Here is a 16602-nt window from a genome sequence, read left to right as displayed (position 1 = left end):
CACACACACACACACACACACACACACACACACACACACACACACACTTACCATGGCCTGAAAAATTCCAGCAGTGAGAAGAAACAGAGTATGAATAATTAGCTATTTAAAAGTAGAAAAAGTTATAATGATGTTAAATAACATAAAACATTCTTAAAATTCCACATTGCATTATGAATGAGAGATAATCATTTGGATGCATATACAACCTCCTCTTTTGTAATATAAGCATTTGGAACTCATTTTTTTTCTACCTTATAACCATAGTGATACCTTTTGAATAGATTATCATTAGCAGAAAAAAATCACTGAAAAAATGCAAATTTTTATGCATTACCAGAAATAGATAAATAGCACTCTAAGCAACATTTATGAAATAAGGAATACAAAGATTTTGTCAGACATGAAAACAATTCCATAATAATTTATAACTTACTAACTTCTATTTTATTTTAAATTAGATTTCAAATATCCCAGAAAGAAGAAATTATATAGCTAATCTTAAATAGTGTATTTTTTTTAGTGGAATTTGGAACATATTCTGGTTTTGAAGTTGATTTAATTCCTTTGTTATATGCTATTTCATTGGTTAATATTTAATCATATTCCAAAGATTGTAAGGTAAGTTCTATAAAAAGTAAACAGAAAAATGGATGTGAACAAAGTGGGGTGGGGGGAAGAGGGACAGGAAGAGAGGTATATTACTCACAAAGTAAGTAGCACATAAGGGGATGATTCTTTTTACTACACTTTTTTTGCATATGTTCTAAGTTTTAACTGGCATTTTTGAGATTTCTATCCTACTTACTTTTACCACTATTCAGATCTCATTCTAAATTGTAGCGGATTGTTAATCACTTTGAAGCTCTGTTATGTGCATGGCCTAATGAGCATTTTAATGACTAGAGTACCACTGGAATTTTCAGTGGTAATTAATATTCTTCAGCAAAAGATGATTTCTAGTTAATTTTGTCTAGACCAGACCTCAACAGAAGAGTAAGAATTCTCCTATGCCCTACCTGAATTGATTTTTTTTCCTCAATTACTTCTACCTAATTCCATAGTAATATATGAATGTTCAGTGTATTGAAAACTTGAATAGGTCTTTAAATCTTGCATATTAAACTCATGGCCATTTTTTTTCTTTAATGCAAACAATTCCATTTTGAAAGTACCAAAATACAACTGTTCACTTCAGTTCATATGGCACTCTGCTGGATACTTTCTTACTTAACTACAGGGTGATTTTTGGCTCAATTCATAATTTCAAGGTGCATCAATAACAAGCATAAATTTGTACTACTACAACATTTAAAAATGTAGAAGGCAATACTTTCACTGAGGAAAAGGAAGGAAATATAAACATAACACTCTAAGTTGGATGAATCTAACATATTAGATATTTTAATTCATGCACCAATTATAGGCTAAAAAGTTGATCCAAAAGGCAATTTTAAAAAATGATGTAGGAAACAACATAGTCAGAAAATTGTCCAGAAGTTACTTACCACATCTCGAACAATGGGCAAGGTTTTCTTTCTGCGGAGGTCAGGCATGCTGTCGATACCATAGAGTCCCCTCCCAGCCCTACAAAAAACACATTATTTTAGTAGGTAAAACAAAGTTCCATCAGAAGCCACATCTTAGATCTGGTGGTAAGAAAAATGTTACATAGTAAGAAAACAAAAAACTGTGGAATTATGGTATCTTCATGAAGCCCATTGGGCAAATTTTTACTATAGTAAACCACTGCAGATATTAAAATAAAGATCCCCTGCTCTTCCTTTCCACCTGCTCCAAATTGGTCAACTGACAGAATTATGCCAACACTTTGGGATTATAAACCATGGTATTCTTGGATTGAATTACCCTTTTAGGGACAAAAATCGTACTTGGAAGAATACACATTATTGGTTTTAAGGAAAACAAAGTGAACAATTGTCAGCAACTATAGGAAGATTATCAACAGTTTAGAAATCACTTCCCTATCCCTGTTCTTTCAGCAATGTTAAAACTTTAAAAACTCATCTTAAATAGGTGTATGTCCTTTATTTTTAAAAAATGAGATGAAATTTATGTTATATAAATGATATATTGTGGGCCCTAGAGTTATTAAGATTGGGTTTCAGGCCTATTTCTGTCACATAGTAGTTGTATAACCATAGGCAAGTTGATTAAACCCCAATTAACTCTCTAAAAAGCTAACTTATGGAACTATTACTATAGCTTTACATCAGTGGGCAGAATTTCTAGATCCACACATTCTCCATACCCATGAAATCACAGGCGTGGACAAAATAAAAAAAAAATAGGCTAGATATAATTTGTTTGTGTTTCCCCCCATATGGTAATTAATTTAGAAGTATCACACAAAGAAGATAGTTAAAGACTCCAAGAAGTCCGTTCTATGTAGCCACTGTAAAGGGCAAACATTATACAATTTGTCCTATCTAGTTTCTTTATATAATAATGAAAAAAACTATATCTTTATGATCCCCATTTGCCAGTTTCTCTGTAAGGTAAATGGTGAAAAGAAAGGAGAGTAATTAGAATATAGTGTGTATGTGTATAGTGTGTGTGTGTGTGTGTGTGTGTGTGTGTGCATCTCTCTTGGTTTTTCCTAGGTAACAACAGACAAATTACACTTATACACTACCAGCAAAGAGAAAATTACTTCAAAGCCAGTCAATTCAGAAATTAGAGAGGCTGGGGTGGAAAGCAGAGAAAGGGATTAAGAGGGATGTAGAGGTAAGATAAGGAAGGAGAAGTACAGTAGAGGGTGGATGGAGAAAATTGGAGGTAGAAAAAAGGGACAGGAGAAAAAGGCAAAAGAAAGTTGCATATGTATACACACATGCACACCCATATGTACACATACACAGTATATAAAAATACATATACATACACACGTATACTACATAAACACACACATATTTTATAATTTTTAAAGAAAGATTTTAAGAGATCTCCTTAATCATTTAGTTGTGGACTGAAGCATCAGGGAAAGTCTACCCAATTCCCTTAAATAAACTAGATAAAAATTTACTTGTAATCTAATTTAATAAATTTAATCAAATTTACATTTTAAATTTAAAAAATATTCCCTAAATTTGATATTCATTTCTTCAGTAGTTAAGGAATGCTGTACCACCAATCATTTGCCCCTTGTAATGAGACCATAACAATCACTGTAATATCTGGTAACCATTCAGACTCCATAGTGCCTTCTACCCACTGTGACCAATAAGTGGGAAGAACATGATGAGGTTACTACATATTGTAACTATTGTGAGAATTTAGGAGAACTTGTAGAAGGTAGAGGACTGGTAGAGAAACAAGACAGAGCTGTAAGGCAGGGCCAAGATAGCATAGTATAGCCAGCAACCGAGCTGAACTCTCCCCTCCAAACAACTTTAAAATAACTCCTTTGGGACCAGCAGAGACAAAGAAAAAGTTTAATTGAGACTTTTTTATCCTAAGATGACTCAGGATATAGGCAAAAGAGGTATGAGACACTGGGATGGGTGCCCCAGCCCAGAGTACATGTTGACTATGACAATGGCAGCAACAACCTTGGTAGCTCTCAGCCCAGAGTAGACAGGGGAGTTGGAAAATTAGTCAGAAAGAGATCACAGGGGACCATTTACTGGTACTGCAACTGGTGCTGGTTGGCAATTCTATTGACCATACATAGTTCCAGGGAAGAGAATAGTGTTTGTGGTTCATCACAATGGAATAGGGGATCTGGTCACAACTGGGGCCAAGAAGAACACTAGGGCTTGTGGCTAAAGGAGAAATGGGTCTGATCACAGTTCCAGGGCCAAGGAGAGTTCTGGTGCTTGTGGTTGCAGGGTTGCAGGGGCCTTTCCAGATTAAAGACCAAAGTACAGAGCAGGAGAGCAGTAGCCACACCTCTCCCTTAATCATATCACCTTGAAAGCATGGAAAACATACATAATCCTAGACCTAGTTTTGAAAATAAATAGTATGGGTACAAAAAGGACTTCCAAGGGGCTCCCAGTCGCACATCCTCCAATTCATGTAAAAAATGACTCTAAACAAACTTTGGAGCTACAGAACCCACAAAATGTCACAGAGAAACTAACCTCCTGCTGAAGACAGTCCAGCAGGATGACAGGAAGGGGCCAGCACAGCTCTCTGGGAGCCAAGTCCAGACCCACGGATGCCCAAGGTTTTAAACTCAGGGTGGCCACAACCTGCTGGAGGGACTTCAGATGACCAGCAGCTCTGGTGGTTTCCAGAATTATCAACCCATAGATGATAAGGACAAAGTGTTAGGTCAGTACAGTGTGGACTTTGGGACCTGGGAGTTTGGGAGAGCTGTCCAACCTTTGCCCCTGGGGCAGGAAGTGTCTGAGGCATGGCGGCTGTCCAGCCACTGCCACATGGTTGCTTCAGAGCTCCAGGCTTGCAAATTGTAGGGGGACCAAGCAACCAGTCTGAAGGGTAATCACTCTTGCTTTAACCTGCTTAGATCTGGATCATTGTCTGGGGTAGAGGTCCTGGGGTGCATGACCAGTGTGACAGAAAGTGTGGAGGCTTCAGAGAGGGCACCCAACTAATAGCTCCAGCAGCTGAAAAAACCCCAGTGATTGAGACAAAGCTCCCCCTTCAGGTAACAGAGTTCTACTGTGGCTAAAAGCTCAAAAGTCAAGTAATTGAGTGGTAACATGATCAAGCAAAGGAAACAAGGCAAGCATAGCAATACGACTTTGGATTCCTTTTTGGGGACAAAAAGGATCAAAGCATGGAATAGGAGGGAGACAACAAAGTCAGAACTCCTGCACCAAAAGTTTCCATCAAAAGAATCAGCTGCTTACAGGCCATAGAGCAGCTTAAGAAGGATGGTAAAAACCAAATAAGAGTACTGGAGGAAAAATTGGGAATAGAAATGAGAATGATGCAAGAAAATTATGGAATGAGAGTCAACAACCTGACTGAAGAAAATAACACTTTAAAAATAGACTAACTCAAATGGCAAAAGAGGCTCAAAAAGCCAATGAGGAGAAGAATGCCTTAAAAAAATGAATTTGCCAGATGGAAAAAGGATCTTAAAAGCTCACTGAAGAGAATCATTCCTTCAGAATTAGATTGGAGCAAATGGAAGCTAGTGACTTTTTGAGAAATCAAGATACTATTAAACAGATCCAAACAAATGAAAAAATAGAAGGCAATGTAAAATATCTCACTGGAAAAACCACTGACCTAGAAAATAGATCCAGGTGAGATAATTTAAAAATTATTGAATAACCTGAAAGCCAGGATCAAAAAAAGAATCCTAGAAATCATCCTCCAGGAAGTTCTCAAGGAAAATTGCCCTGATGTTTTAGAACCAGAGGGCAAAATAGAGGTTGAAAGAATCCACTAATCACCTCCTGAAAAAGATCCCAAAAAGAAAACTCCTAGGAATATTATAGCCAGGTTCCAGAGTTCCCAGATCAAGGAGAAAATATTACAAGCAGCCAGGAAGAAACAATTTGAATACTGTGGAAACACAATCAGAATAACACAGGATCTGGCAGCTTCTACATTGAAGGATGGAAGGGCTTGGAATATGATATTCTGGAGGTCAAAGGAGCTGTGATTAAAACCAAGAATCACCTACCAAGCAAAACTGAGTATCGTGTTTCAGGGGAAAATATGGTAATTCAATGGAATAGAGGACTTCCAAATATTCTTGACAAAAAAACCAATGTTGAATAGAAAATTTGACATTCAGATACAAGAAACATGAGAAGGTAAACAGGGAAAAGAAATCATAAGGAACCTTTCAAAGTTAACTACTTACATTCATACATGGAAAAATGATAATTTTAACTTATTAAACTGTTGTCCATATGAGAATAGTTGATGGGAATAGAAATGTATATGGGCATATGAATACATATTTGAATGTATGTATATATGTGTACAGGTATACATAGACAGAGGGCACAGGACCAATTGAATAGGAAGGGATGATACTTAAAAGGTAAAATTGAGAGGTGAGAGAGAAATATAATGAGAGGATATGGGGAGAGACAGAATAGGATAAATTATCTCATATAGAAGAGGCAAGGGAAAACTGTTACAATGGAGGGGAAGAACAGGAAGGTAAAAGGGAATGAGTCAACCTTATTCGCATTGAATTGGGCTTCGGGTGGGAATGACAGACAAACTAAATAGGGTATCTCACCCTACAGGAGAATAGGGGAGAAGGGATGACAGGGGGGGATGATGGAAGGGAGGACAGGTGGGGGGAGGGAAATTGGAAGCACCCACTTTTGAAAAGGCACAAGATCAAAGTAGAGAATAGCACTAGTCAGGGGTTGGAATAGGATGGATGGAAATATAGTCAGTCTTTCACAATATATGCACTATCAAAATGTTTTTGCATAGATATACATGTACAATATATATTGAATTGCTTATCTTCCCAGTAAGGGTGGATGATGACGGAGGTAAGGGAAAAATCTGGAATTCAAAAGTTTAAAATCAAATGCTTAAAATACATTATTATTATTATTAATTTTACATGTAATTGGGAAATAAGATATACAGGCACTGGGGCATAAAGATCCACCATGCCCTACTGGAAAGTCAGAGGGGCCATGGGGGAAGACATGGGAGAGAGCAGATTGGAAGAGGGGATATTCAGTGGGATTGCTGTTTTGGGGTGGTGGGTAGGGGAAAAATGGGGAGAAAATTTGTAACTCAAAATCTTGTGGAAATGAATAATGGAAACTAAAAAATAATTTAAAAAAAGAAAATAATAGCATGAAAAAGCCTGAATCTTGGTATAGTACTCCCATCCCCCGGTGAGCAGAGTCAAACTTTAGCATAAAGTTCAAAGTCAAGAAATAAATTGAAAAATGAGCGAACAACAACAAAAGAACTTGTTTATAAAAAACTACTACAGTGGCAAGAAAGACCAAGATACAATATCAAAGGAATATAACTAGTTGAAAACACATACAATAAAAGCCTCAAAGAAAAATGTTACTTAGATTCAAGCCTAACAAGAATTCCTGGAAGAATTAAAGGAAAAAACGATAACATTAGAGGAAATATTATGAAAACAAATGAGTGATGCAAGAAGATTATGAAAAGAAAATTAAGAGCTTGGTAAAAGAGGTACTTAAACACACACACACAATACTGAAGAAAATAACACCTTAAAAATAGAACTGACTTAATAGTAAAAGAGGTACAAAAATTCACTGATGAAAAGAACTCCTTGAATGGAATAATTTATCATGAAACAAGAGATAGAGAATATTATGAAATAGAAAATGGATAATTTTGATTACATTAAATTGAACAGGTTTTGTACAAACAAAACCAAGGTAACGAGGATTAGGAGGGAAACAGAAAACTAGGTAAGAATTTTTACAACCAGTGTCTCTGATAAAGGACTTATTTCTCAAATTCAGAGAATTATGTCAAATTTATAAGAATACAAGTCATTCCCCAATTGATAAATGGTCAAAGGATACAAACAGGCAGTTTTCAGAAGAAGAAATTAAAAATCTCTATAGTCATATAAAAATGCTCTAAATCACTATTGATCAGAGAAATGCAATAACAAAACAGGAAAACTATAAATACTGAAGAAGATGTGGGAAAATTGGAACACTAATGCATTGTGGGTGGAGTTGTGAACTGATCCAACCACTTTGGAGAGCAATTTGGAACTATACCCAAAGGGTTATAAAAATGTGCATACCCAGCAATACCACTTCTAGGGCTGTATCCCAAAGAGATCATACAAATGGGAAAAGAGCCTGTGTGTATAAAAATATTTATAGCAGTTCTTTTTGTGGTGACAAAAAATTTGAAATTGAGGGGATGTCCATCAATTGGGGAATGGCTGAACAAGTTGTGGAATGTGATGGAATGGAATATTATTGTGATATAAGAAATTATTTGCAGACAGACTTCAGAAAAACCTGGAAAGACTTTTATGAATTGAAGCTGGGTAAGTGGAGCATAATGAGAACTTTGTACACAGTTACAGTCACATTGTGTGATGACTAACTTTGGTGGACTTGGCTCTTTTCGGCAATACTGGATTTTAAGATGGCTCCAGGGGACCTGTGATGGAAAATGTTATCCACATCCAGACAAAGAATTATGGAGTCTGGATGCAGATCAAAATATACTATTTGCTCTCTCACTTTTTTGTTTTGTTTTGTTTTTCTTTCTCATGGTTCATTCCATTGGTTTTAGTTCTTCTTTAAAACATGGCTAATGTGAAGATATGTTTGGTATGAGTATATTGTGGAACTTATATCAAATTGCATGCCATCTTAAGGAAAGGGAGGGGGGAAAATTTAAAACTCAAAAACTTGTGGTACTGAATGTTGTAAACTAAAAATTAATTAATTAATTAAAAAAAGAAAAGAACTCCTTTATATGCAGCACTGGCCAAATGGAAACAAATGTACAAAAGTTCACTGAAGAAAATAATTTCTTAAAATTTAGAACTGGGCAAATAGAATCTCCATGAGACATAAAGAAAAAATAAAACCAAGTCAAAAGAATTAAAAAATAGAAAAAAAAATATGAAATAATCTCATCAGAAGAACAAAAGACTGAAAAATCAATCAAGGAGAGATAATTTAATAAGTATTGGACTATCTGAAAGACACGATTAAAGAAGTATCCTAGACATCATATTTCAAGAAATTATAAAGGAAACCTTCCCTTACACCTTAGCTGCAGAGAATGAAATAGAAATTGAAGCAATCCATCAATAGCTTCCTGAGATCCCAAAATGAAAACTCACACGAATATTATAGCTAAATTCTAGAGTTTCCATGTCAATGAGGAAATACTACAAGCAGCCAGAAAAAAAATTCAAACATCACAGAGCCACAAAAAGGATCACACAAAATTTTGTGGCTTTCACATTAAAGCCACAGAGGGCTTAGAATTTAATATTCCAGAAAGAATAACAGCTAGAATTATAAGCAAGAATATTGTACCCAGAAAAACTGAAACTGGGAAATAGTTTAAGAAGAAAAAAGCAATGTGATAAGACCTTTAAGAACTCATGCAAACTGAAATGAGAAATGGAATATCATTGCTTTGTTTTACATACATACATACATATATATATATGTATGTATGTATGTATATTACATTTGATTTTACAACTTTGGAATCCAGATTCTTTTCCTTCTTCCTTCATCACCCACCCTTACTGGGAAGATAAGAAATTCAATATAGTTTTTAGATGTGTAGCTATGCAAAATATTTCCATAGTGGATATACTGTAAAAGGTTGTCTATATTTGCCTCTATCCTATCCCACCCCTCACTTGTTCTGTTCTCTACTTTGACCCTGTCCCTTTTCAAAAGTGTTCGTTTCCAACTTCCCTTCCTGCCCTCCCCTCCATCATCCCCTGTCTTGTCTCATCCCTTTCCCCCTACTCTCCTGCAGGACAAGATACATTATTTAGTGTATATTTCATTCCCTCCCTAAGCCAAATTCAATGAGAGTAAGGTTGACCCATTCCCTTTTGCCTTCCTGTTCTTCCCATCCATTGTAACAGTTTTCCCTTGCCTCTTCTATATGGGATAATTCTCCTTCTCCCCATCTCCTCTCATTATATTCCTCTTTCAACTCTCAATTATAACTTGTAAGTATCATACCTTCCTATTCAACTGGTCTTGTGCCCTCTGTCTATGTATACCTGTACACATATATACACACATTCACATATGCCCATATACCCTACTATATAAACATATGTATGTAAATATATATATATATACATTTATATTCCCTTCAACTATTCTCATACTGAGAAAAGTTTCATGAGTTACAATTATTATTTTTTATGTAGGAATATAAATAGTTCAATTTTGATAAGTTCCTTATGATTTCTTTTCCCTGTTTACCTTCTCATGCTTCTCTTGCTTCTTGTAAATGTCAAATTTTCTATTCAACTCTGGTTTTTTCATCAAGAATCCTTGAAAGTCCTCTATTCCATTGAATTACCATATTTTCCCCTGAAACACGATACTCAGTTTTGCTTGGTAGGTAATTCTTGGTTTTAATCCAAGCTCCTTTGACCTCCAGAATATCATATTCCAAGCCCTTTGATCCTTCAATGTAGAAGCTGCCAGGATCCTGTGTTATCCTGATTGTGTTTCCACAGTATTCAAATTGTTTTTTCCTGGCCGCTTGTAATATTTTCTCCTTGATCTGGGAACTCTGGAACCTGGCTATAATATTCCTAGGAGTTTTCTTTTTGGGATCTTTTTCAGGAGGTGATTGGTGGATTCTTTCAACCTCAATTTTGCCCTCTGGTTCTAAAACATCAGGGCAATTTTCCTTGAGAACTTCTTGAAGGATAATTTCTAGCTTCTTTTTTGATCCTGGCTTTCAGGTAGTACAATTATTTTTAAATTATCTCTCCTGGACCTATTTTCCAGGTCAGTGGTTTTTCCAATGAGATATTTTACATTGCCTTCTATTTTTTATTTGTTTGGATATGTTTAATAGTATCTTGATTTCTCAAAAAGTAACTAGCTTCCATTTGCTCCAATCTAATTATTAAGGAATGATTCTCTTCAGTGAGCTTTTAAGATCCTTTTTCCATATGACCAATACATTTTTTAAGGCATTCTTCTCCTCATTGGATTTTTGAGCCTCTTTTGCCATTTGAGTTAGTCTATTTTTGAGGTGTTATTTTCTTCAGTCAGGTTCTTGACTCTCATTCCATAATTTTCTTGCATCATTCTCATTCCTATTCCCAATTTTTCCTCCAGTACTCTTATTTGGTTTTCACTATCCTTCTTAAGCTTCTCTATGGCCTATAAGCAGCTGATTCTTTTAATGAAAGCTTTTGGTGCAAGAGTTCTGACTTTGTTGTCTCCCTCCTATTCCATGCTTTGATCCTTTTTGTCCCCAAAACAGGAATCTAAAGTCGGATTGCTGTGCTTGCTTTGCTTCCTTTGCTTGCTCATGTTGCCACTCAATTACTTGACTTTTGAGCTTTTAGTCACAGTAAAACTCTGCTACCAGAGAGGAGAGCTTTATCCCAATTGCTGGAGATTTCTCAGCTGCTGGAGCTATTATTTGGGTGTGCTCTCTGAAGCCTCCACACACTCTGGCTCACTGGTCACACACTCTAGGACCTCCACCCAAGACAGTAATCCAGTTCCAAGCAAGTTAAAGCAAGAGCAATTACACCTCAGACTGGTTACTTGGTCCCCCTACAATCTCCAGGCCAGGAGCTCTAATGCAGCCATGTGGCCAGCTGCACAGCTGGGGCACCTGTCGCTTCTCCTTCTGGGGCAGAGGCTGGACCACATTCCCAGACTCCCTGTTCCCAAAGTCCACTGACCTCTCACTTTGTTTTTGGTATATATGCGTTGATAATTCTGGAAACTGCCACAGCTGCCAGTGATCTATTCTTCCGGGGTCCCTCCTAGTCAGGTCGCCCTGTGGCTAAAACCTCAGACTCTCTTGGGGTGGACTGGGCTCCCAGTGTGCTTCGAATGACTCTTCCTGCTGGTCTGCATGGCTGTCTTCAGTGGGAGGTTTGTTTCTCTCTGTCATGTTGTGGGTTCTGTAGCCCTAAAGTTTGTTTAGAGTCATTTTTACAGGTTTTTGAGGTGGTTATGTGGCGAGCACAGTGAATCTTCCTGCTTCCATGCCGCCATCTTGGCTCCTCCTTTAGCATTGATTTTTATAAGATTTTGAGTTCCACGTTTTTCTCCTTCCTTCCCTTCCCCTCTCCTCTTATGAAAATGGTAGATCATTTAATATATGTTATACATGTGCTGTCATGTAAAACTTATATCCATCCTAGTCACAGTTATGAAAGAAGAAACAGATTGAAGGGGGAAAAAAGAATAAAGCAAGTGAAAAAAGCAAGTGAATCTGCATTCATACTTCGTCAGTTCTTTATCTGGATGTTAATAGTATTTTCCTTTCTTTGTCTTTGTCTTGGATTGTAGTGCTGCTTAGAAGAGCTGAGGCATTTATAGTTGATCATCAAACAGTGTTGCCAATATTCTGTACAATATTTCCACGGTTCTGCTTGTTTCACTTTTCATTAGTTCATCCAAGTCTTTCGAGGTTTTTCTGAAATCTGTTCATTATTTCTTATTACACAATAGTATTCCATTACATTCATATACTGCAGTTTATTCAACCATTCCCCAATTGATGGACATCCCCTCAATTTCCAATATTTTGCCACCACAAAATGGGCTGTTATAAATACTTTTGCAACTGTAGGTCCTTTTCCCTTTTTTCTATGATCTCTTCCAGATACAGACATAGTAGTGGTATTGCTGGATCAAAGAGTATGTATAGTTTGGTTGTCCTTTGGACAAAGTTTCAAATGGACCTCCACAATGGTTGAATCAGTTCGCAATTCAACCAACAGTGCATTAGTGTTCCTATTTTCTTTTTTTAATCAATCAATAAATATTTATTAAGTGCCTACTATATACCAGACATTTTTCCCAGCACTGGGTATACAAAAAGAGTCAAAAGACAATCCCTGCCTTCAAGGAGCTTACAATCTAATGCTTTCATCAAGAATAGGTTGTGCCTATTTTTCCCCAAAAAATGATATTTTAGACTTAAATGCCTCAGAACACAAATAGAGAATAGAGAAAAGAAACAAAAACATATCATGAACTTAAATATTGGAACTTAAATACAAAATGAGAAAGAAATAAAAGCATGTAATGTGCACAGCAGAACATAAGAGAGGATTCAAAATATATTAACAATAAATTTTCATTTCAAGAAAGCCTATATGATAATTAATACTCACATTTTGAGAATTGTTCATCTTTTCTTTTGCTTCCTTGTGAGTTTCCTTTGTTCTCTGCTGTGTACTTTTTTACTTTGTTCTTTTTTCCCCTCCGCCCAAACCACCCCTCCCCCTGAAGTTCACAATAAAGTTTAGATATGTTTCTCTATAAATATGTATATACCCTCCCTTACACCCCTCCTCCTCAGTGTTCTGAATTTTATGCATCTTCTCCAACATTTATAATTTTCCCTTTTGTCATATTAGTCAATTTGATAGGTATGAGGTGGTACCTCAGAGTTGTTTTAATTTGCATTTCTCTAATCAAAAGTGATTTAGAGCACCTCTTCATATGCCTATAGAAAGCTTTGATGAAAACTGCCTGCCCATACACTTTGGCCATTTATCTATTAGGGAATGACTTGTATTCTTATAAATTCAGTTCTCTACATATTTGAGAAATGAGGCCTTTATCAGAAATACTTGCTGTAAAGATTGTTTCCCAGTTCTCTACTTTCTTTCCATTTTGGTTATCCAGTTTTCCTCTTGTTTGTCCTCTCTCTCCTTTTACCCTTTCCCTCCTTGACTATGTTTGGCATCTGTCTACTGCCTCCCCTGATCTGCTCCATTGAATCCCTTCTGTTTTCTTTTCCCTTTTTGCTTTTTTGGGATTCTCTTGGGTCTTTATATTGAAGATCATTTTTTTGTTCAATTCTGGTCTTCTTATGAAAGTTTGAAATCTTGCTATTTCACTGGGTGATTTTTTTTCCTCTTGAAGTATTATTTGCATCTCTTTTTTAGATTGATTTTTCCAAGTCCTTGACCATTTTTTTCCCATAATTCTCTTATTTCTTTTCCCAATTTTCTTCTACCTATTATATGATTTTTAAACTCCTTTTTGAGCTCTTCCATGAGTTCTTTCTGGGCTTGAGCCTACTTCCCATTTTACATCTATAGATGTTTTGATATCGTTGTCCTCTTCTGAGTTTGTGTCTTGATCTTCCTTGTCATCATAATAATTTTCTATGGTCATATTCTTTTTTAATTGTTATTTGCACTTATCTTTTTTGGCCTTTTCCCTTTCTTTTAAATTTGAGCTCTGCCAGGGTAGAAAGAGCACTGTCTCAGGCTTCTTGTGCCAGAGGCTATAGGCCCTAGCTATTTACCTGCATTTATTTTATTTATTTATTTATTATAGGCCCTAGCTATTTAGCTGCATTGATGTTGACCTGAGGACCACAAGGGATCCTCCTGTCTGGTGCTGCATTGAAGGGGTGTAGTGAAGGGTGACATGCTACTGGAGGCCATAGTGTTCTGGCAGCTTACCTGGTGCTGAGCAAGGGTCCTACTGCTGGAGTATGACATGTGCTAATGCAAGTGGGAGTGGGGTGTTTCTGCGTTTCCCCAGGCTCCACTGAAGATGTGCTGGTCTGGCCTCTGGAGGTTGCCTGTTTACCTTGGGCTATGCAAAAGCACATGGGGGGTCCTGGTGTTGGTATTGCCTCCTCCATCACACTCAGGATCTCCATCTGGTTTGCTGAGGTGGGGCTTGCTGGAATGCTTCCTGTCCTAGACTGCATTTCCCTTTTGCCCAAGTGAGACTTTTCTTGATGATCTGCCTAGTTTTTTTGGCTAAAAGATTGTTTCACCCGATCTTTTTGTTGGTTCTTCTGTTCCAGGATTTGTTTTGGGGTTCAATTTTATGGTTGTTTGGAGGTGAATGTGGGAGAGCTATGTGATTTACTGCTTACTCGGCTCTAAGTAGAGGAGATCATTGTGCACAGTAATAACAATGTTATAATGATGATCAATAGTGAAAGATTTGGTTACTTTGATCAATACAATGATCCAAGACAACAGTTCTAAAGGACTCATGATAAAAAAAAAACATGCTATTTTCCTTCAGAGAAAGAAGTGAAAAGCTCCAAGTGAAAATTGAAGCATAATTTTCTTGCTTTGTTTTTTTATTTATGATATGGCTTAGGTAGTAACATGTCTTGCATGATTTCACACATATAATTGGTATGATTTTGCTTGCCTCATCAATGCATAAGGAAGGGGTGGGAGAGAGGAAGGAAAAGAATTCAAAATTTAAAAAGGAAAAAATGTTGACAAATTTTTTTTTTTCAAAAAAGATCTGGTCCATTCAGTATGGTCAAGTTTAATAAATCAAATAAAACTTCAATGTCTGATTACCTTAAGCTAAAAAGATACTTAATTTAAATGTGGCAAATAGAGTCTGTGCCTAGAAATATAATATTCATTATTTGTGCTGTATAATAAAGGATTTATAAGATTTGCTAAAGTAAGTGATAGCTCCTAATATATCCAAGAGATTAATGTTTTATAAACTCATGGTTAAAAAAATATTGAAAAAAGAATCATTATCCAGTAAAATATTGGAAAAAATTGAATAGCAGTTTGTCCAAAAAAAAAAAATCCAAACCTTTAGATTCATTTTCTGCCGGATGCTAAAAATAAACTAATTGGGTTGATGCTATAAATATTCAATAAAATAATTAATTATGGAAGAAAAAGAAATGCTGTATTCGGCTTAATCATAGAAAGTAGAAAAATAGCTATTGAATGAGTTGAAAAAATTACTGGGAATAAAATATGTTAGTTGAATTACATGGAAGCAAGTTGGGATTTTGCATACAAAAATTTTTTGATTGAGAAAGAAATGGGAGAAAAGGAGTTGAGAAATTTTTTTACAATAAATTTGTAATCAATTCATCTTTATATGATCATAGGATTTTAGAGCTTGAATAGGCTCTGGAAATCAATAACAATGCATGGCATGTCTATAAATGTAATACATCTTTTCCAAAGGAAAGAATGGTTAAAGATAGGAATAAGCAATTTTCAGAGGAAAAAATACAAGTTGCTATTTACCACTTTAAAAAGTTACTCAAATTCTCTAGTTATATAAATACAAACTAAACAATTTTAGAATTAAAACTTGTATACAACAAATGAACAAAAATATAAAATCTAAAAGAGATGAAATTAGATATAAGTGAGACTTCAGGGGGAAAGTATTCTATTATAGTTGTTGGGCTATATACCCTGATACAAGTTTCTTGGAGAGAGACCTAAAAATATGCATGGATAAGTTTCAGAATTGGTCATTCCTTCTATTCTAGCAATCTCACTTCTAAAACTGTATAGTAGGTATATTATTAAAAGGAGAAAAAGTACCCTTCCTTCATATAAATATTAATTGTGTGTTTGCAAAGGACCACACAATGTCTTAATTGAACCAATAATTTCTTACTTTTCATTGTCTTTCCCCCTCCCATCTACTATATTGTATGCTAGAATACAGAAGAACACATGAAGATAGAGCTGGTAGGAATCTTTGTTGTTGCTCAGTTGTTTTCAATTATGTCTTATTCTTCATGACCCCTTTGGGGGTTTTCTTGGCAAAGATACTGGGGTGGTTTGCCATTTCCTTCTCCAGTTCATTTTACAGTTGAAGAAACTGAGGCAAATAGGGTTAAATGACTTGCTTACACACCTAATAAATGTCTGAGGCCATATTTGACCTCTGGAAGATGATTCTTCCTGATTCCAAGCCTGGACCTCTACCCACTATACCACCTAGCTGCCCCAGAAAGAAGCTTAGAAGTAATTAAGTATAACCCCACTTCCCCTTAATTTTATAGATGAGAAAACTGAAGCACAGAGATATTAAGTGACTGGCCCAGGGTCTATCAGTAGCAAGAGTAGAAAGCAAAGCCTTTCTAATTCCAGGCCCAATGTTCTACCTACTATACCAAGTTGTTTTTCTCCAAGTTGATATGTGATGATGCAAGGAA

General features: G+C 36.0%; 1 long non-coding RNA gene across 1 annotated transcript in view; it reads right to left on the bottom strand.

Annotated features, from left to right (window-relative positions):
* Positions 1-1524, bottom strand: part of LOC138169014 (uncharacterized) — a 3553-nt gene extending 2029 nt beyond the window's left edge. The window contains exons 1-2 of the long non-coding RNA XR_011170252.1: positions 1509-1524; positions 52-102 (exon numbers count right to left, since the gene is read on the bottom strand). This is a non-coding gene — a long non-coding RNA (uncharacterized lncRNA). The remainder of the gene's footprint in view (positions 1-51; positions 103-1508) is intronic.
* Positions 1525-16602: the final 15078 nt, after the last annotated feature.

The sequence above is a fragment of the Petaurus breviceps genome, unplaced genomic scaffold (assembly GCF_028583685.1).
Source record: "Petaurus breviceps papuanus isolate PSGF00001 unplaced genomic scaffold, PetGlider_PUasm1.0 37, whole genome shotgun sequence".
Taxonomy (NCBI): domain Eukaryota; kingdom Metazoa; phylum Chordata; class Mammalia; order Diprotodontia; family Petauridae; genus Petaurus; species Petaurus breviceps.
This window is presented reverse-complemented; position numbering and strand designations above follow the sequence as displayed.